The following is a 20,859-nucleotide window of genomic DNA, read 5'->3' as shown; positions in this document are numbered from 1 at the left end:
AGAGATGTTAGTGACACTCTCACCTTGATATTAATAAGCTTTTAGGATGAAATACATGAATGAAAAATAAGTTAGATTGAGCCTCTCATTTGTTATCAAAAACTGGTAATTGCTGAAGGTTTCTGTCTTGGACAACTTAACCTGGAAGTTGCAGAACATTGTACAAATGTCACATGAAACAGGACATTATTTCACCAGAGCAAACTGCCGTAGGGCCCAGGTTTATCTCCTACAAATACTGCCCCCCCCCACTCAGGGATCTGTCCTAATACGTTATATGCATACTTGTGTGGCGATAATGTGGCTATAAATCAGTGGTATTTGTATGATTTCAAATAACGTTAGCTTTAAAATACATTATTAAGGCTAATTAAATTATTAAGTTATAGTACACCAGTGTAAACAGTAAGATGATTACACAGCATGCAGGCGTCAGTGAAAGTCACACTGCTGGGAAGTCTAACAGATGGGTTTATCCTTAGTGAGATGGATACTGTCGCACCGCACATCTACATCAAATTAGAGTACCCAGGGTGAGTCCTCCCCCTACTCTGACCATACACCGGAAAGCAGGTGTCTGCTTAATAATTTGGTCAAAGATCAGTGAGTTAAAGGTTGAGGCCGGGGCAGAGAGGGCCAGGGTCATCCTGGTGGTAGGGAGGTGGTGAGACATGATCTCCTCAAGTCTGGAACAGCCAAACCCCAAGGTCATCCATTAGTGCTCTGGCCCATTGGTGCTGGAAGACCCACAATAAATTTACTGTGCACCCTTAACCCTTTTAATACTCACCATGACCCAGATGAGGAGATCAGCTCCCTTAGGGAGGGGCACATTACATTATTAGCACTGTGCATCCATTGACAGCTATTATATTCTAACAGTGTATTATGGGTGACTTCATACTGTAAATACTTCAACACGAATACTCCACAATAATGTGCATTACATTCATTCTTTTAACATTTTTGTTTAGCTGTGAGTTCAGTGTATTTTAATCAATGAAACTGCCTGAATAAGTCTGCTTCTGAGTCAAGTTAATAATACTGAGTGAGATTGCATCTTTAATTTAAATTACTGCAAGATATTTTAATATCTAGAATCCCCTCCCCTGGCCATCTGTGATCAGTTTCAAACGTGCGGATGATAGTGTCAGTGTCTGGCCAAATTTTTTGAGAACATCTGAGTTATGACTGATCATTATCTGGTCTTTCAAACAATGAACAACTTATCTACCTTTAATGCGATGCATTTTTCTATTCCTACACGAAAAGGTGAGACTGCAAGGAAGAAGGAGAATGAAATGTCAACAGTGTCAACCACTCCCTTTAAATAGGACTCTCCTATGATCCCTTGCTACCATGCTTGGTCAAACCTTTCTAGGTGTCAAGACTGGGCGTCAGAAAAAGAAATTAAAGTGACATAGTGTTGACAGGAAGAAAAGACATTCCAGTTTTCACCCCTCTCAGGACAATGAGGGAGCCATCACCTTGGCTCAGACACAGGCACTAATGAATCAAGCAACACCTTAAGTTCTGCAGTGCAGGGGACTTTTGGCCGGGGGCACCCATATAGTGTCATTGATAATGGGATCCTGTATTGGACTGCTGTTGATTTGATGTCTACCGCAACCTCTCCCATGGCCTGCCATTTTGACACAGCTTAATTTTGCCCCTTGCTCATAAAGACATCCTGTTAGATGGTGTTGCACAAGTGTTAGGTCTTCATCTTTCCCGGCTATATCTCCCCTCTCAGAGCTCGAAGAGCTGCAGTGTTTTATTAAGCAAAGACCGCTTCGTTAAATTTATTTCACCCACAAGGCACATGTGTAATAATGCAGATGTGAGAGGCAGCAGTGTGTTGAAATAAGGTGAAGTTCTTTGAGTTTACCATGTGGAATACAGAGGGATGATTATTTCCCAAAGTAAAAGTACTGTTACCTGTGTAAAAAGTAGGTCGGTTAAAGTACTGTGAGTAAATATAACTGTTACTTTTTTTAATTTAAAAGGGGGGGCTCAGACAAATTATTATAGGATATGTGATAGAACAATTAAATCAAACAACATATTTAGGCTACAACGTAAATTGTATGAACATGTCAGTTGAACAGCACTTCCAACAATTCCTTTTCTTTCTGAACCTGCATTGTGAGCCTTTTGAACTGTAACATCCTCCACAATCTGCCCTTAGGTTCAGTCTTTCGTGTATTCTCAGTGCACTAGTGCTGTGCCTGTTAAAAACATGCCTGTTTGGAATGGGCTGACTGCTTGGCCTGTGATTTTGCTGCTTGCAGCTTTCTTGAGAACCACTCATACAAACAAAAGTTTTGAGTACTTCCTCAGCCATCGCCAATACCAACATTCCCAGTTAGAGAGAGGGTGAAAAGTAAATCAAGTTGGAGTTTGCCTGGGAACCCCAAATCTCTAAATCCGCCCTGCATCAGTAGCTCAGTTTATAGGGACTTGGTTTGGGAACCAGAGGGTCACCAGATCAAGTCCCTGTACGGACTAAGTATGTAGCGTGGACTGGTAGCTGGAGAGGTGCCAGGATGTCTTTGCCTCCTGGGCACTGCCAAGTTGCCTTTGAGCAAGGCACTAAAACCCCAACTGCTCGTCCAAGGTGAAATACAATTGACGTATTATTTGCTTGTTATTACACACTGTAACCACTGTGGTTATGAAGTCAACCATGGATTTAATTAGCAGAGGTAATTTGTCAGTGGTAATGTTATTAGTGTTATAAGTAAGTATGGCAAACTTGCACAGTTTTAGTTGTAATGGCAAAGTGACACTGTTCTAACAGGCCAGGGGTAGGCAACCTGCGGCTATGGAACCACATGTGGCTTTTTAGCCCCTCTCCAGTGGCTCCCTGTGGCTTTAAAAAAAATTAAAATCATATGGAAATGATAGCATTTTTTTTATCATTGGTGTAGGCCTTAAAAAATGCTTACATTCCCTAATTGTAAAAATGTGTAGCCCATACACAGAATTTTAAAAAAAAAAAAAAAAATCTGATTTTTGTCAACTCCTCTACAGCCAGGCATCTTTTCCTCTAAATGTTTTGGTTTATGCCTAAATGAATCTCTGTAGTGCTGGCTAGCCTTAAATCTCCCTAGCGAGGCTAGCTATGGACTCCAAATCCAAAGAAGTAAAAGTCTAACAGGAAAATAAAAAATTATTATTGGTGGACAGATTAATTTGCTTCCACCACCAACTCTTACCAATAAATAATCAACTGCAGAGCAGCCACCTTGTGCTAAACCATATTGTTGAATGCTTATTTAGACGTATTAGTAATGTTGATAAGCTATTTTAGAGGCAGTAGTCTGTTTTACCATCATGATAACGCTCAAATGTGTTTTGCAGCTCCAGACAGATTTTTTATTTTTTTTTTAATTTTTGGTTAAAATGGCTCTTTTGATTATAAAGGTTGCTGCCATAGGCTACCACTTACAGATACATACAGGCATACAGACAGAGATTTCTTTCTTTTTAGTTAAATATGACCAGTCCTCTCCAACTGCATTATCCTACTGTGCTCCTCTACATTTTTCAAACATTTGGAGTTGAATGAGAACTCTGCAGTCACAACTGTGACAGGAATGGTCAAAAACATGATCACAGAAGTCACTGCTGGAGGATCCATTGTGAGCATATTTAGCCAGAACCACCATGCACCTGTTGGTAACATAATGTTGTCAGGGTGTTCAGTGTTCATTATTTCATGTGCTTGCAGAATGGTGCATTGAATCAGTGGTTAATTAAGATACATGTAACCTTTTTTCTCCTCTTTTTTTAACCTATGTCGAGATACAGTAATGCTAACCATAACCCATGGTGATGTCATCCTTAATTGTATCACATTGTTGTTGTTTTTTTGTAGTGTTCACAACCCTCGCACCAATGGCATTCTGTCAGTAAACATATGCATTTAACATAAATCTTTTACAAAAGCCTCACTTTTCTGAACATGGAGCTCTGTCTTCTGCAACTGCTGATTTGGCAGCTTTATTTAGTTCTTCTTTTACCTTTCTCACATGCTCCTGGGCACTACTGAGGTGCCCTTGGGCAAGGCACCAAACCCCTTACTGCTTGGGGTGTCTGCCCCTTCCCACATCTTTCCATTTAATGCATGTGTATAGGTCCTGTGTGTATGTGACATAATTAACAACAGAGTGAAAAAATTGTATTCCTCCTTCTTTTTTTAAAAAAAAAATGCTTAAAGTCTAAGTACACAAAAAAATGATTTTGTTATAGTAACTAGTAGGGCTGCCCCCTGAAAGCCAAAGATTGGAGTCGTCAGTCAGAAACCCCTTAGTCGTCTAGGATTTTTTTAAACTTAATCAGTCTTTTTTTTTTTTTTTTTCTTTTACATGAGTCAGTGTGCAGTGTATTTACGGGGACATTGCAGTCCCCAAATTTTGCTGCAGACTTAGCTTTGCAGTAAAGGCAGCTGCGGACCCATATCAGGGTGAGTGTGACGGAGGCAGCTGCTTGCAGGAAGAGAGGCTTTGCCTGGTCAGGCTCCAAGACAACATTATCTTCTGCTTTCTGCGTAAAAGTGGTGAACAGCTCACAACAACTTAATACGATAAAGTCTCCGGCTTTTGTTTGATATCTAGTATCAGCAAAAGAATGTTGTTACACATTTCTGATCCATCGTTAGCATAGCACACATTAGCTTGTGGGGCTAACTTGACTTGTTTACTGTATTAACCCTCAAACTCAATATGGAAAAAAGGAACAAAAAATCAAATATTCTTATTGAACAGCTAAATCTGATTAAACTGACATAATTCTGAGTTGGGCACAGTCATAGTAATTACATTAAATAAGTTTTTTCCTCCTGCCCCTCGGTATACAAGTAGGCTATAACACTGCGCAAAGTGACACACTTTGTATTGTATTGGGATGGAGATTTGGTGTCTCTTTGGTGCAGTAGTCCCACAAAGTTTTCATCTAAAAAAACTCTTGTTAATTATTCATAGAATTAATCGAAAATACTTCTCAAGCTCTGGCGTCTCACTTGCATTCACCATGATGCTAGCTAGTTTATCCTGTAAGCTAATACTGACAGCTAACCTGACTATGCTATAACGAACTGTAACTATACTATAGTTACTGTAAGAGTCAACAATAGGCACACTGCCAAACCTGGGAACTTTGGGATGTTGTGCTTGTTCCGAGATGTAGACTGTAATTAGAGTGTTTTACACTAATAGTGCTTTAATCATTAGGTGATAGTCTGTACCAAACTGAAAAAAGTTGTTTACTTAAAGAATTGAAAGCGTTTGTCATGAATATGTGTATTATTACACTAATAAAAGTAATAATTTGTTGTGGATCGTTTTATGTGTAATACAGATTATTTATTTGCAGGCAATAATATAAATAATTGGTGGTGAGAATTGGGGGGAAAGGCTTGGACGCTGATGAACATAAATTGTAATTAGACATTATTTTTAGAGGAAGCAGAAAACTAGCAGTGTTATTGTTGATATACTGTAAATCAGTGTTGCTCCCCAGCACAAGGTGTCAGTTCAAGTGAATTTCAAGTTATAAGATAAAGTGGGTTTACAGTAATTCATGCACTTTCTCTAAGATGAAGTGTTGAATATAAATACTGTGCGTGAGCAGCATTATACTACATGACTTTCTCGCTCTCAGTAGATCCTCTGTATGTTCACCCTCCCTCACATGTCTCCACTCTCCCGTCTTAAGCTGTCTTTCGTTTCCCCCTGAACAGACACACACCACGCACCCCCAACATCCCCCCGCGTGCAAGGCTGGTGGCTCCATTGTGTGACCTGTTCTCACACTGTTCCATCTCCACATCACGCAGCCAGCCTTTCACAGCAGCAATTCAGCAGCAACAATCACACACTCACGCCTCAAAAAAAGACCTCTTGCTCCCTTTGCCAACCAATTAAGAGCCATCTGGGTTTGGATGCAGTAAGAAAGCTATTACAAAATCATAACTGTTTTCATATTTTCATGATATGTTTTTGATGTTGAGACTCAAATGTTTTTAAAAAAACAAAGCTTTGTTTCAATGATATGTCTTCATTTCTTGAAAATGAATTATCCTGAAGCAGAGACAGTGCACGTATCAATATTTTGTTAATTTGCACAGAGGCAGTGGAGGGCACCACACAGTTTAAAAACATGACAGAACCAGTCATTGCTTTTGAAGCTGCCATGCAAGTGTGTGATTCCCGATGAACTTGAGGTCATAGATTCCCAGTGGCTGCGTAGGGCAGGGAATGGAGAGCAGCAGGGTTCAAGCCTTGGGTCACTGGAGCTTCAGAAGTGGCCAGCCAGCTTTGTCCCGGGAGGGATGATGGTGACGGATTCACTGGTGTTTTCTCAAGGTCCACTGAACCCTACAGCAAAGACTCCAACTTAGAGCCTGCAGAAAGAGGGAGCACTCCTCTCATCTCCAGTTCACAGAACTCCAAAAGAGGGGCCGTCTGGACGGGCTCCAGGATGCCTCGAGATACACGAAATCCAGCCGCAACCTCACGGTGGCACTGCCAAACCTCATTTCAATCTTTTCCTCCACGTATAATCTGCAGTACACATTAGGCCTCTGACATGCACCGTAATGGTTCATTTCACCATTGTAGGGAAGTGTTGAACCACTGTGTTGTCAAGTAGGCTTTATAAGGCGAAAAGATATGAATAGAAACTCCACCCTGTCTTTTTTTTCTTTTCAATCTAACTAAGTTAAAAGGCTTACTTACCCTTAATCAAAATGGCAAGCCCACTGGCATGGTATGTCCCAGCTGTGGCCCTGGCGCAGCATTTCCCTTCTCCCCGTACATTGTTCTGGGCAGCACATCCAAGAGCTCTTGCTGTGTTATGTACTTAACTGAGGTCAGAGTTGTCATTATCTGGGTCTTGTTGGCACTAAGGCCTCCTCTGATGATAGGACTCCCCTTCAGACCTTCAGCTTTTAGCACTCCCTAAGAACTAACCTCTGTGAAGACCAGGCAATCGACCACCTGCAAATCTAGCCCAGGGCTGGGACTGTGTTTAAAGGAGTATGCTTCATGACATCCTATCACATGTGTGCTGTTTGCCCTGAGCTGGTGGAAGTTTAGCACAGATGCTCCAAGATTTACCTCTGATCTCGTTTTCTTTGCGGGGGATCGGTAAAGTTTATATGTGCTGACAGGAGGCTTATGTTTAGTTGTTAATTAGGTGGCCCAAAATGACTGCAGGCCAGAGCCCTGTCACCCAAAAACAGGACAAAATCCAGCGCCTGGAACCAAGCTCAGTGATAAACTCAGAACATATTGCAGGTGTATTTTTTCTGCTGTGGTACTTTATATTGTATCACAGTTTTAAAGCTTGCACAACATTGGTATGTATTGGAAAATTGATCCTAAGAAGCATTTTGGCATGGATTGAGGAAAAAAAAAACACAACAGGAGATGAGTGTTTGTGGAGGCTCAGGTTTTATTTCTTGATCTAAGCACTGCCATCCCCATTCTAGCAACACTTCCTCATTCATGTCACCCCCGTGGTGTTACTCTGTTAGGAATTATTTTTCAGAATATACTGCATTTTGAAAAGATATATCTCCCCCGTGCCTCTCTTGTTTTCTCATTCTCTTGCTCTCCCTCTCTCTGTTTCTCTCTGTCTTACAAACGCACACAGACACACGCTGCAACATGCACACAACCAGACATGCACCACCCCTCTTAAAACCGGTTCTCATCCCAATAGCAATTTTGTCAGAAGTTGACAATGTCTTGATTTAGTTGTCTGGCTGTTCCGGCCAGTTTTCCCTGCTGCGCTAATGTGAACAGGACATCCTGCTGGGCACCAAAGAATACCACTTCACGGCAGCCGCATAGCTGGCAGCTTTTATTTATGGCGCTACCGAAATGAATGGGTATTAGTGTCCAAACATTTCACCATGCTCCTGCAGCCACACACAAAAGCCACTGATTTCCAGCAAATCTGCACTTATTTTATTCAAGAAGACTATAGCTAGGCAGAGGGAGAGAGAGAGAGACAGACAGAGAGGGGGAGAGAGAAAACATTTATAATGACTTAAAAGACCTCAAAAGAAGAATAGGAATTGCGTTTGAAAAGGATTTACCAGACAGAAATCGGAAAGAAAAAAATGGCCCGTCCATTTCACTGCATTTTTGTCAGAGTTGAAAATGGAAAATATCTATATCCTCAAAATGACTCAACTTAAGTGCTTATATTCACAAAAACTGCACTTCCTTCACAATCGCCCAGTTTTCAGTTGCTCTGTTTTGCCCAGCAGTACGAAGCATTGTATTTTATAGCACTGCACCAGGAAGGAAAAAGTAATTTTATCATTGCTGAAATTGTCGATTTTAAAGTGTCTTCAAAAATCACTCCTGCAACCATTTTGCAATCCGGGCTGCCTACTGTCTTGTTAACCTATGAATTTTAAGTGGACGCTTCCCATTAGATAGCAGTAGCACTGCTGACTCCTCTTGGCTTTTCTGTAGGGAGCAGGCTGAGGCAGAGTGCTCTCCTGGCCTGGCTCTGCACTTTGCCTGGTCTCTGTGTCCAGGACCTCATCAGCACAGAGTCCGCCTGTCCTCGTGTCCCTGCCACTCACCTCCCTGCTCTTCATCTGTCATTCCTGCCCTTCTGCAAACACACTCCACTGACATTTTGAAAAACTCTGGCATTCACCCTCAATATGGATTTTTGTTGATTATAGCTTTCTGTCTGTGAAGATTGCACGTATTATTGACTTTGCAATCCCATGACTATTTGCACAGCTTTTTCCTCCTCTCTGCATCTCGCCGAAGTCCAGCAATAATATTCCCCCTGGTTTCTCATAACCTCTTTTCATTATCCTTTCTTTTTTTTAATATTTTTCTCTTTTTTCCATTTATTTTACTAATCCCCTCTGGCTACGACCCTTTCTTTATGCCACCAGAGATCAGAGTTTCTGCAAAGCTTCGGTCACTGATGTCATTAAGATTGGGATCTGATACACTAGATGTCCATTGGTTAAATGCCCCTGGCCTGAACTCCCTATTGTCCCCTAATTCCAAGCGGCAGCTCTGTTTCACTTGCTGCATAATAGCCCATAGGTTAAAGTTCTGCTGCTTTTGCTTTGAATTTACATCTTTCACAGGCTCCAGTCTCTTGTTCTGAGCTGGCGTTTTCTTTTTTTTCCTCCTTTCATTTCTAGCGAGCCTCATTGCCTGCAGGTAGCACGGCTGTTTGTGCTGTAGCTTTCCTGACAATCTCCCACATCCAGGCATCTTTTGGAGGGTCAGAGGAGAGCAACTTGACTTAACAGGTCAACGTAAGTGGGCTCCGCCCTTCTCCAGAGGGGAAGCCATGGAGCCCTCCATTAGGAGCTGACCTCCACGTTGCACTGGTCTGGCCCCAGCCAGGGTATCACATGGCTCTGCCTGAGACAGGCTGCTCATTAAAGCCCGCTGCCCATAGCAGGATTAGGCCTTTTCATGGTTTATCCTCTACTCTGACAACTGACAATGGGCGAGGATAGCTGCTTCAAATGGAGTGTGCATATGAATCATGGAATTATAATTGCTCTTTCATGATGAGAATATTGGAAAATCTATCCACATGCACAATGCAAAGAATTAATTGGGGTCTGTTTTCAAGGGCACATTGCTACACTATATGAGCCCAAGAAAACGGGAAGGGTGGTAATGAGGCATTTTCAATACAGCACAGCATCTTTTTCACAGCACCTGTACACAGACCGCTGTTTGCACACACATACACTCACACACATAAACGCGCTCTGATACCTTCTGCCTGTAACCTTTGCTCACCATGAGACTTTTACTTAAAGTTTCACTGCACTTAATACACAATGGAGTGCCCTGTTTACTTGTGTTGTGATGTACTCAAAGAGCAACCCCATTAACAGTGGTGGCCCGTTCCCAACGACCCCGTGCTAGCTTCCTAAGGGTGTATGGGTTACGGAGGGCCGCAGCTCGGGCGCTGAGTAGGAAACTAAGATGACACTACCTCTTGAGCTGTGTGGGAGGGAGAAAGCTGGTGATAGCGAGGCAACTGAGCTGCTATCTGCAGCACCAAGCCCCAGTCATGCTTCCTATTTACACCACAACGCTGTCTGTTTTCATTATTCATATTTCATGTGGTATCATGGCATGAAAGAGAGTTATTTCCTTCATGGTGGAGGGCAGGTTACAGATGGCTCTCAGGTCGCACAGCTCACAACAAGTTGGGGCGGGGGGCGGCTCTGGATTCAATGCATCAAAACAGCCTGCACAAATAGAAAAGGAATATTTCCCTTGAGACGTAATGCCCAGTCCTCTGTAGTTATCCACAACATGTAGCTTTACATGAATCTGATGATTGGAAACCAAATTATTGCTTATAAGTGTACAATGGAGTAAAAAAAAAAATCATTACCTAATTAAAAGTGTGAACAACACGATTGTCATTTACATATGTAGTGAGGCTTTTTCACACTCATCTGTAATAAACACAATGTGATAAGGTCCAGGTACACTTAAAAGGTGTTAATGAACTGCTGGTTTAATACTCTATTTTCTATTTCAAATTATTCCCATATCAGTAACCACCTGTCATTTATTTTAGAAAAACAAAGCGTGTTTAATTTTGTTTAATTTCGAATTTATTTATTTATTTATTTATTTATCGGTTTTCAGTTTGAAGTGGCAGCTGTGATATTTTTCGATGAAAAGTTTATTTTTTGGGAAATATATACAGCGTGCATTACAGTACTGAACTTTTCCAACTGTAAGGGAGCCCTCACAAAATGTATAAATAAATTATTTATTTTTTAGGTTTAATTTTTCCAATATTTAGCTGATTAAAATTCAAAGACGAGTCATATTTTCGCTATCTAGCCAAGGCTCAGTTTTATCCATTTCAATTTTAATGCCCACATGGTAAACAGGACAAAATACAGGCCTATAGGAAAATTAATTTAGTTTTTTGAGCAACAGAGACATTCTTTTGGAGAGCTGTCAAAAACAGAAAGAGGCCAGAGAAAAGAAGAACTGAAAGTCTGTTAGCAACGCAATTAAACTCTGGTAATGAGGTCAGACATCAGATCTAGTGCAAGTGATATCATTACACAGGCTGAACGGATGGGCCGCTCCAGCTGCCATGCTCTTGCTGTGGGATTAGACTCACTGTCCTGAGGGCTGCACTTTTACTAGGCTGACCCCTGCCTGCCACTGGGGCACCAGCCACCCCCTGGGCTCCTGGGGGTTTTGGCCCCCAGTCCTGGTGCCAGTGGCACCAACAGGACTGCGGAGAAGTGAACTGTGCTGCCACGTGGGATGACAGGACTCGCCACTCCATTAGGAGGCACAGAGACAGGCAGGCACCAGCACACAATCCACGCTGTGTTGCCAACTACGAATTACTGGGTTCCTCTATTTCAGTCAGCTCATTTGTAAAAACCAACGAACAATGACAAGGTGATAAAAGGACATTGTATCAGTGATTAGAGTGCTGCGTTTGAACCTGTTGATGGTTAAGATACGGCTCGCAAATAAAACACAACTTTACACTGTTTGTCTGGAGGAGGAATCCTTTCTGTTTGGTTAAAATCGTGGTACATACTTGCAAACAAGATTGAAATAATGAAACATACAGATTGGTAGCAGTCTAATTTTCTTTCCCTATTGTTTAAAGCCTCGTTTGCAAAGTCCCTAGCAGGAGTCGGCTTAATTTGTCTTTTCTTATTTGGTCTGCTTGTGTGTTTTGTGCTGTTCTCTTTTTGTCTCCCATGATTACTTTGAGGATATCGTTATGACATTCAGCAGCAACAATAATTCTTCTGTTCTAATTCATATCAATTAGTAGGGGATGGTAATTCAAACTGACGGCACAGTGTATCTTGAAAGGCTTGCAAGGATGTTGTGGCGGCAGCATCACTGTGCAGCCAAAAGCCACCCTCCTTTCCCCTTTCTTCCCCCTTTCTGTCTTTCAGTCCACAACAAGGGGCTCCAAGCAAAGAGGACAATACAAGTCGGAGCCAGTACTTTGATAATTAGTTATTGATTGAGAACAATGGCATGGCGTACACTGTCGTATTAGCTAGACGCCAGTAGGTCGCGACACCAAGAGCAGCCATCAAGAAACGAGGGCCAAAACATGCCTGACTCCCCTAATAAGATATTCCTTCATGTTTTTCTCTTTCATTTCCCTCCTCTTTTTCCTTCCTCAGGCATGTTAGTGTTCGGGCTACATGGGGTCAAAAGTATTAATGCTTGTGCACAAACGAGCGTCTGATGAAGGAGAATTTAATTAGAGAATGCCCACTCAAGCTTCTCGTACCACGTTGCCCTGTTTTTCTTTATTTTTTCTTTGTTTGTAGGACAAGTGTCCAAAGAAAAAAGAAAAGCAGCGTATAAAAAAAAAAAAAAAAACAACCTTGTAAATTTTTTGGCACTGCTAGTATTGTTTTCATAATATACAGAAATATTGATTGCCAAATGAAACATGCACAAAAATATTGCGAAGCAGTGTTACATATCAAAGACCACCTACTCGTGTAGCGTATGTCTGTATGAATTATTTCATGGCAAGAGTCTGTTGAATGGGTCTAATCTTGGCCAGTATTTAAATAGAAAAAAAATATATATCTGGTTATTATTTTACACACGTGATTGACCTGAACTGTGAGTATCACATTCTGTCCGACAGTGTGGCTGTGCGGAGTGAAAACAGATGCATTTCACCACACATATTGATGCCTGCAGTGGCCGATGCATGTCAGAGATGGTGTCATTTGGTGAAAGTTTGGCTTTTAACCAAGCTGTGTTTACATATAATAGAATATCCTCAAATAATTGCTGGGTCTCCTTGCTAAAGAGGAATATGTCAGGTTTGGCATCAGTGTGAAAGAAGCTCCCTAACTCACTTCACCTGATCCGTGGCCTGTAAAGATGCACCTGGCATTAAACAGACAGGGCAGGAGCGTCAACTGAACAATGGAGGACTGTCAGGACCGACAGCAGGGCACGGCTCTACCATCACTGCTCTGACAGGGAGGGCCTCAGAGGGTAAACTGCTTTGCTGGAACTAATTAAACAGATGAAGTTATGACATGAATATGCAGATGTTGTTTACATTTTACCATATGGTATTATTTCAGGTAATAAAGCACAGGAGAGCCTTCCCACTCATTAATGTGAAGGGATGGAGTGAAAACACTGTCTATCAAGAGACACTCGGAGCGTGTTTGAGAAGTATGATCAGACTGACACCCGGGTGTTGAAATCTATTTCAAGCCACTCAATTAACATACATGTTGATAGCTATTACAGTTTGATTTGAATTGTTAGCATGCTGCGCGGTGGACAGGCTACTCCATATTGAAGAATTTATTCTTCAAATCTTCCTTAATGTGTCAGATTTCCTCTAATTTAAAGTGTAAAATTAATTATCACAACGTTAGCAGTGTCTTGTTACCCAGTATGACAATATTTTACTCTTAAACTAATCCACAGCCTCCTATTGCCATTTACATTCAATGGAATCATGCAGTTTTAGAGCTGCTGTAGGTTTCTGTACAGTACACCTGCCATAAAGACAGTTTCATTCTCAATGCACAGCCTGCATTTAACTCAACTTCTCCATTTTTTTCCCTTTTTTGCAAAGTGTTAAAAGTAGTAGAACTGTCAGAGTTCTTTTTCCCCAGTTTTATGTGCAGCCTTACCATTCCCCCGGAGCGGGTGCTGAGAGGTTAAGAGGGAAAGGGCCGATGGAGTCGCGTTTAGTAAGAAGTGTGGGATCACGGGGGCCAGCTGGTGGGGTGATGGGGAGCGTAATTGTGCCCGCTGTGTGGATAGGGTGGGGGGTGAAAGGATGGGGTGAGAAGCCCTGGAAAAAAAAGGAGGGGAGGGGACACCTCAATTACCTGTGCTCCCTCTGACCCCTCTCTCCCTCTGTCTCTCCACGGAGAGACGCACTGTCTGAGAGGCGGGGCGCGTTTCCACAGGCAGATGCACATCCCCTTCCTTTGTTCAAGATAGCATTCGCTCCTTTTCCTGAGCTGCAGAAACTTAATTGCAACAATCTCCTCTCTAATGCGTTTCTCCTTTATTTGTCACTGTCAAAAAATTTGAATTTTCTGTTTAAAACAAAAAAAAAAAAAAAAAAAAATCAAAGCATTTTTCCTGTTGTGTGTTTACGTTTGATCTCGGAACTTGGTCAGGCGATATTAGATTAAAGATGTACAACAAAATAAAAAGCACATTTACCTGAACCGAGCAGTTCTCTCAAACATATTCAGCAGGTTACATGCAGCTGTCATAGTTTATTTTGGAGCTCCTGCTTGGGCTAATACAGTAAGTGACAGAGACTGGTGTAAAATCAATACTTCACAGGAGTGTGATGTCTTAATAAACTCTCTGTGTTGTTCAGACAGGAAAGCTAGACATGTACGAGAAGGACTACAGCGCAGGCCATTGTGAAGCTGTCAAGTCTAGCCCTCAAAAGCAGATGAAGCTGTCAGATTATTAATATATTTATACTGACAGGCCCCAAGTCCACCCCTGAAACCCTCCCCTCTTTCAGTGTCTCTCAAAAAATATGCTCAGCTTCAAAGACAGAGGCCACGGGGTTGGATGCAAGGTCAAAGGCCAAATACATTTTGAAAGCAAATTCTCTTCCTTTTGCAACCTGTTTTTATTGCTGTCGCTCCCCTTCTCTGTGGCGACCATTCAGCTGAAACTTAGGCTGAATTGGCAGCAGCTTTCAAAGCGCTTGGCAGCCTGGTGATCCTCAGGAGCTCTCAGCTGACATCTCTCTGGGCTTGTCTATGCTCAGGGGTCAGCGCAAGCCCTGACTCCCAGGACCCACTCACTCAGGCGCTACCATGAGTCAGTCCCGCAGACTGAAATTAAAATGTGAAAAGCTGTGCGACTGAAGGCATTCCTCGCCCCCCATGGCATTCTCCTTTCTCTGTGACAGTTCCTCTGAGACTGCTTTTTCTTTCATGTTTCTTTTTTCCCTTTAGATTATTTAACAACATGCGAACAGAGCTGTCAAGGAGAGACATGCTTGATCGACAGAGCAAGGGAGTGTCTCAGTCAACATGGGGTTAAATTCGATTTTCTGCATGTTCAATGCGCCAGTCTCAAGCCAGTTATTGCCTTGGCTTGATGTTTTTTGATGGATCAATTATCCATTATAACATGTTGCGAAGCCAAACATAACGGCAACTATGACACCTGTCACAATCTTCTATTAGGGTAAGGAAATTGAAATAATTTAATGACAGCTAATTTAGTCTTTGTTTTGAATCTCATTATGGCCGCAGTAATTGTGTTCTATAAAAAAACTGAAAGTGAAATATGACTGCGCACTCAAAGTAAAGTACCCCGACTAGAGCTATTAATTTGATATCTCTCAGTGAAAACAGAAGCGAATAAATTTCTCTTTATCAGATTCAGACAAACACAAGTTTGAAAAGACTGAGATCTTGGAGATTTTTTTTTTTTTTTTTACTTTAAAGTGCAGTTTAGATTGAGTTAAAATCTAAACTGTAAAAAGAAAAATTGAAAAAAAAAAGAATTAAAAATAAAAAACACAGCCTCAATATTAAAACACTAAGAGGTGTTAAAGGGAACATATAGAATAATTAAAAATCTAGGGAAAAAAAAGTTTTATTATCATTTTAAAATACACATGTTCTGGGAAACATAGCAAAATAAACCAGCAGCACAATCTGTGTGACCCAAACACAGATTCAACACTGATGGGAATTTGCAATTATCACCACATCATATTTAGCATCGCGCCACCTAATAAGTCAAAGATATTACTTCAGATAGGGACAAAAGCGCAGACAACTGAATAGATGTGATATGCTTGTCAATAACACGTATGTGAGAAAGCTGCGTGGGAGCGTCTTATCGGTACATGTGTGCATATACTTGAATTTGCAAGTAAAGAGCCTTATTGGGATTACCCACGGTACATTCTAGTTGGTATCATAAAGAGAAAGAGGGGACTAGATGTGTCTCCCTTTTACAGGGATTCGGTAAGCTCTCTGTCAATGGTTTGGAGTTGAATTGCCCTGGATAGCTCCCCTCATTCCATGGAATGATCTCAGACCTAATTTACTGGGCAGCTCAGGATCCAAAGCATACAAGGCTCTCCTCTGCATAGAATGTGTGAAATAGATAGAGCAGCCATCCCTCAGATGTGCTGAAGTAATCTTCAGCCAGAGCTGGTCCAGCAGGCCTCACCCCTAAAGGGATTGATGCAGTGTCAAAACCTTTGGCTCCGGGGTCATCCTCTCTTCTTGCCTCCACAATCTGACAAAAGCTGAATTTCTTTCCCCTCACTATTCGTTTCTCTTTTTTCTTCTATTGAATTCATCAGCGAGGGAGGCATGAGATGCGAGATGTGAATGAAACATTTTCATTAGAAGGGAGGAGAATCCCCGGTCAGAGACAAGGCCAGAGCTGATCTGAGCCAATGACATCCCCACCAATTCTTTCCCCTTTTTTTTTTTTTTTTGTCCTTCTTACTTTCCACAGCTGTCATTCTCGGCGGTATGTGGCAAGCTGATTGAAATCAGCACTGTGTCAGGGCCGTCATATCTCAGAAAGACATAAAACATGCAGAAACATCAATAAGCAACAGGCCGCTGACAGCTCTCAGGCACCGGTGGCGGCGAGGAGAGATGAGGGGAAGGTTAGGACTCTGGGGGGATGCTGTGCAGTTGAAGTGTCTTCTTCAGGCTTCACTGAGACCCAGGGAAGACAAGATAAAGTCTATCAGGTTATCGCCTAGTTCAAGTTGCTTCTCGGACAGCAAGGCCACTGGGACGCTGGATGTCAGAAGATCTGTGCGTGTGTGTGTGCGAGCGTATGTGTGTGTACAGTAAGCACTGTCTTTCTGTGGGTCTGTGTGTGTGCTCGTGCAAGTGTATAGGAACTGAGAGACATTGCTACTAACTGCAGACCTAGTTAGCCTGATTAAAGTTCAGAGAAAATAATTGTGTCGTACACTAAATGTAATTTATGTGACGTCAACTTGTTTGAATGATATTTCCTGATTATTGTATGTATGTAAAATACCTGACAGATATTTTAATACAACACTGCGAATAAGGCTTTTTTCTGTCATGTGTGCTTTTAAAATAAGATTGATAATGCACTAGTTATACCCGGTAGTGAGGGCCAAGAGATGCTTAGGGATTTTCAGTGTGTATTTAATTCACTAATGGGAGGTAAAGGTGATAGTCTGTTAGATCACAGCCTGACACTACCTCTTACCACTGCTAATTAGGCAAGTTTTTAGCCCTGAAAAACTGCTGAATCTCTTGTTTCTCATCCCTGATAATGGTCATCACAGTGCCCCAACCTACCTGTTTAGAATTACGATACGGGGCAAATAATCAGCTTCACAGGATCCTGACTTTGACGAGATAAATTCACCAGTAATTAGCCGAACAGAAGTCGATGAAGGGAGCCTAGTTTTGGCTGAAGTTGGAAGTTTTCCCCCCAAAAGTTGAAGCCTATTATTTTTTATGTTGATGGGTTAACGTTGTTGTGGACAGGCACCCATCTACATATCAAATGTGACTCCCATTATTTTATGTTTCTCTCTGCTCACAGCGCCTCCCAGCACTCCTCCATGTTCTCCTCCATCTGCCTCCTGTCCATTGATCAGCCTTCCAGGGCATCAGTCTGTTTAACATCTGCTACAAGTTCCAGCAGCTCAGGTAACTATCTAGCTGCTCTCCAACGCCTATTGATCTTCATGTCCACCTGCAGGAACATCTGTTTCAGCATGTCGTTTGTCAACGCAACCAGCTACCTTGTTTTGCTTCACGTCCACTTTCACTCAGTCTCACAAAGAAGATTTACTCCTAAATGCTTGTTAAACTGCTCTTTGCATTGTTCTAATAATGAATTGTAAATTAGTCTCATAGTTATTGCATCTTGTGCAAATTGTGGGTGTAGTACAGGGAAATGAATCTTTAAAGATAAAGATTCATTTCCCTGTACAATTAAATACAACTTTAGATTAAAATATATATATATTTTTTTTAATTACTAATTTTTATTAATTTAGGAAGACTGAGACTGTGCATTTAGAGAAGCTGCCTAATCTGCAGAACCTAGTTTAGTTATTGAACTCAAAAAAATTTACTCTATCTGTTGATTATTTCAGTTATATTTATATTGATTATATATTCTGTTATTTTTGCCAATAAATCTAAATGTTGGCAAATTATTGCCATATATAAATTTAAAAAAAAAACATGCAAAAAGCAAACTACATGATAGAATCTGTTTTTTGAATAAAAAAGATAATTTATTTCTCTCACACCAGGCAAATGTGCTGCTATGTGCTGTAAATTATATTTTAAAAAGCTCAATGGTTTACAGTACATATTATTGAAATACAACAGCACACATTTCATTTATTGTTTCTAATATTATTCTGGGCAGAGAGTGTGAGAGTCACGGGCCGAGGAGAGCCCGCATCTTCACATTTGTCTCCCTCACAGGCTTCCAGAGCTCGGAGGAACCGCCGCTGCATGGTTTAATTTGCTCTTTTGTAATGACGGGGCGTAGGTTAGTTAATTTCAATTTTTGATTTCAAAAGCTATCAAATACAGCTCAGATGAGAAATCAATTTTCCCAGCTGCCCTGGCTTTGTGGTGAAAAGGACTCTCGCCATTGGTGAGCAGCCCGTCACATGACCGAGTCAGGGATTAGTTCAGTAGGCCCATGTTGCCACCACCTCAATTACAGGCTGCCTCTTGTCATTTACCTCTATAACATCTCATTCTCAGACACAACTCATATTTAATTCATGAAAGCCTGCACAGGAGTAATTGTAATATAGATTGTTGTTGAAAATTTGACCAAATTTAGAACGCAACTTTTTGTTTTTTTGCACGCCAACGCCAGTGATTGTGTCATTTGGTGTAATTTGGGATAAACAAAGATGGAGCAGTGAGTGTTTTTAAATTTGGACTGATGAAAAAATTGTCCTGAAAAGTATGTAATTTAAAAATCATGCAACTTGATCAAACTGTAAGGTGCAGGTATTTTTTTTTTTTTTTTTTTTGACAAAATGATATATTTTAAGAGAAAAAAAAGGCAATGATGATTTTAATTGGAAAGGTAGCGTCCTGTGTCATGTCATAGACAATGACAATCATCAGCAGCATTATTAGGACTGTCATGTGATCAGCAGTGTGAAAAGGTGACTCTGGGCGGCTCCACTGACAATAAACACTCACCTAAATAAACCCTGCTCTGTTTGAGTGTGTAAGTCTCTTTGATTCACAGTTAATAGTCCTAACTAGTATTAAAATTGCCACATATCAATATCCTGTATCCTGTCATGTATCAATAAATCAAAGGCCTGTTTGTTCAAGCCACAGACCTCACAGTACAGTCAGATATATGTGCTAAATAATAATATAAAACTATTTTCCTTTAAATAATTGTCCCTTTTTATACATCTGACTAATTGCTGACACCATAAAAAGCTCAAAGAATTTCGGACTGTGTGTGCGAGCATATTTTACATTCTTGTGAAGACTCTGGTTTGGAAAATTTGAATCCATTCCAACATTTCCATCTCTCAAACGAGCCCCTCTTTCCCTTTTTGCACAACACAAATTGTCAATTTGTTAAGTAATCAGTAATAAGCATCTCCTTTTTCATATGGATCAGTTCATGGAACAAAAAAAGTAGAGCGCAGGCAATTTCTGGGCATATCATGAGATTACATCCGTTTGACAGTTGCGTTATTCTATGTGGTCTCCATGGCAACAGTTTGGGTGAGGCCTCCAATAAAACCAACCTCAGCTGTCATCTCTTCACCTAAAAGCTTTGTAATTGCTCTCATTTGCATACTACAATTAAGTGTGTTAGCTCACAGCAAGAACAATCAACCTCCACTAAAGACTGGGGATAGTATAATTATTATATCAGTGGATTTGTATAAAACATTACTGACGAGCCTTTGTTTGACGTCGCTGTTGTACTGTCAGGCTAGTTTTACCGCTTATTTTCATAAATATACATATTTCAAAGGCAGTGATGGGTAATGCATAGGCATGCTAGTTAAAATGTTGTGATTACCGTCTTCAATCAGAGCTTCTGTATCGCTTTATGATCTCTGAAAAATGTCAGTCTCATTCTGGAAATTATCATTTAGGTTCCTTGGTTTCTGGCAGCCAGTACAGTGAAAGATACTTTTATTAATTTTTGATAGGATGCTTTTTGACTCAGCGGTGCACTTGACTGGGTAGAAACAGAGTGATTTTCAGTAGTGGGAGACAGTTTGAACCGCTGATTGAATGGAAAGGTTATGTGCATTGAGCTCTAAGCATTGTTTCTCTTTCCCTCAGATGCGCAGAGACTGTAATGAAGAGCTCTTGAACTCACAGTCAGAGAAGCTGTGACAGGAGTTCAGGAGGATGCCTCTTTGGCTCTGCTGGACGTACAACACACACACACCGGTACACACTCAGGCACACACGAACCCAGAGACAGCAGCAAACAGCTAATGTCAGACAGAAGCTGTCAATCACAAATCACTCGCTTTTTATTTAAAGTGTAGGAAAATATCACAAATCTACCTCTACACTATTGTTGTTTTATTTTCTGTTTTTCAATATTAGTAATTTTTGGGCTTTGACATGAACTTAAAAACTTAATATGAGCAACATCTTCAGGAAGGCGTACCTTGAGCTATAAAAGCAGCCGTATTTCCAGCCTGCCGAGCTTCATAATCAAGCCTGTGATACTGCGGGAAAACATCTTTGGGCAGGTACATTTTATTTGGAGTTTTTGCCTCCAGGCCCTGAATTGAAATGGAAGACCAAATGGCACAAAT

The 20,859-nt window shown here is 41.1% G+C and overlaps 1 long non-coding RNA gene across 1 annotated transcript in view; it reads left to right on the top strand.

Annotated features, from left to right (window-relative positions):
• The window catches only part of LOC117249540 (uncharacterized), a 110,485-nt gene that overhangs the window by 56,304 nt on the left and 33,322 nt on the right, over positions 1-20,859 (top strand). Inside the window, exons 4-5 of the long non-coding RNA XR_013491670.1 lie at positions 17,613-17,719; positions 20,372-20,482. This is a non-coding gene — a long non-coding RNA (uncharacterized LOC117249540). The remainder of the gene's footprint in view (positions 1-17,612; positions 17,720-20,371; positions 20,483-20,859) is intronic.

The sequence above is a fragment of the Epinephelus lanceolatus genome, chromosome 5, assembly GCF_041903045.1.
Source record: "Epinephelus lanceolatus isolate andai-2023 chromosome 5, ASM4190304v1, whole genome shotgun sequence".
Lineage (NCBI taxonomy): Eukaryota > Metazoa > Chordata > Actinopteri > Perciformes > Serranidae > Epinephelus > Epinephelus lanceolatus.
This window is presented reverse-complemented; position numbering and strand designations above follow the sequence as displayed.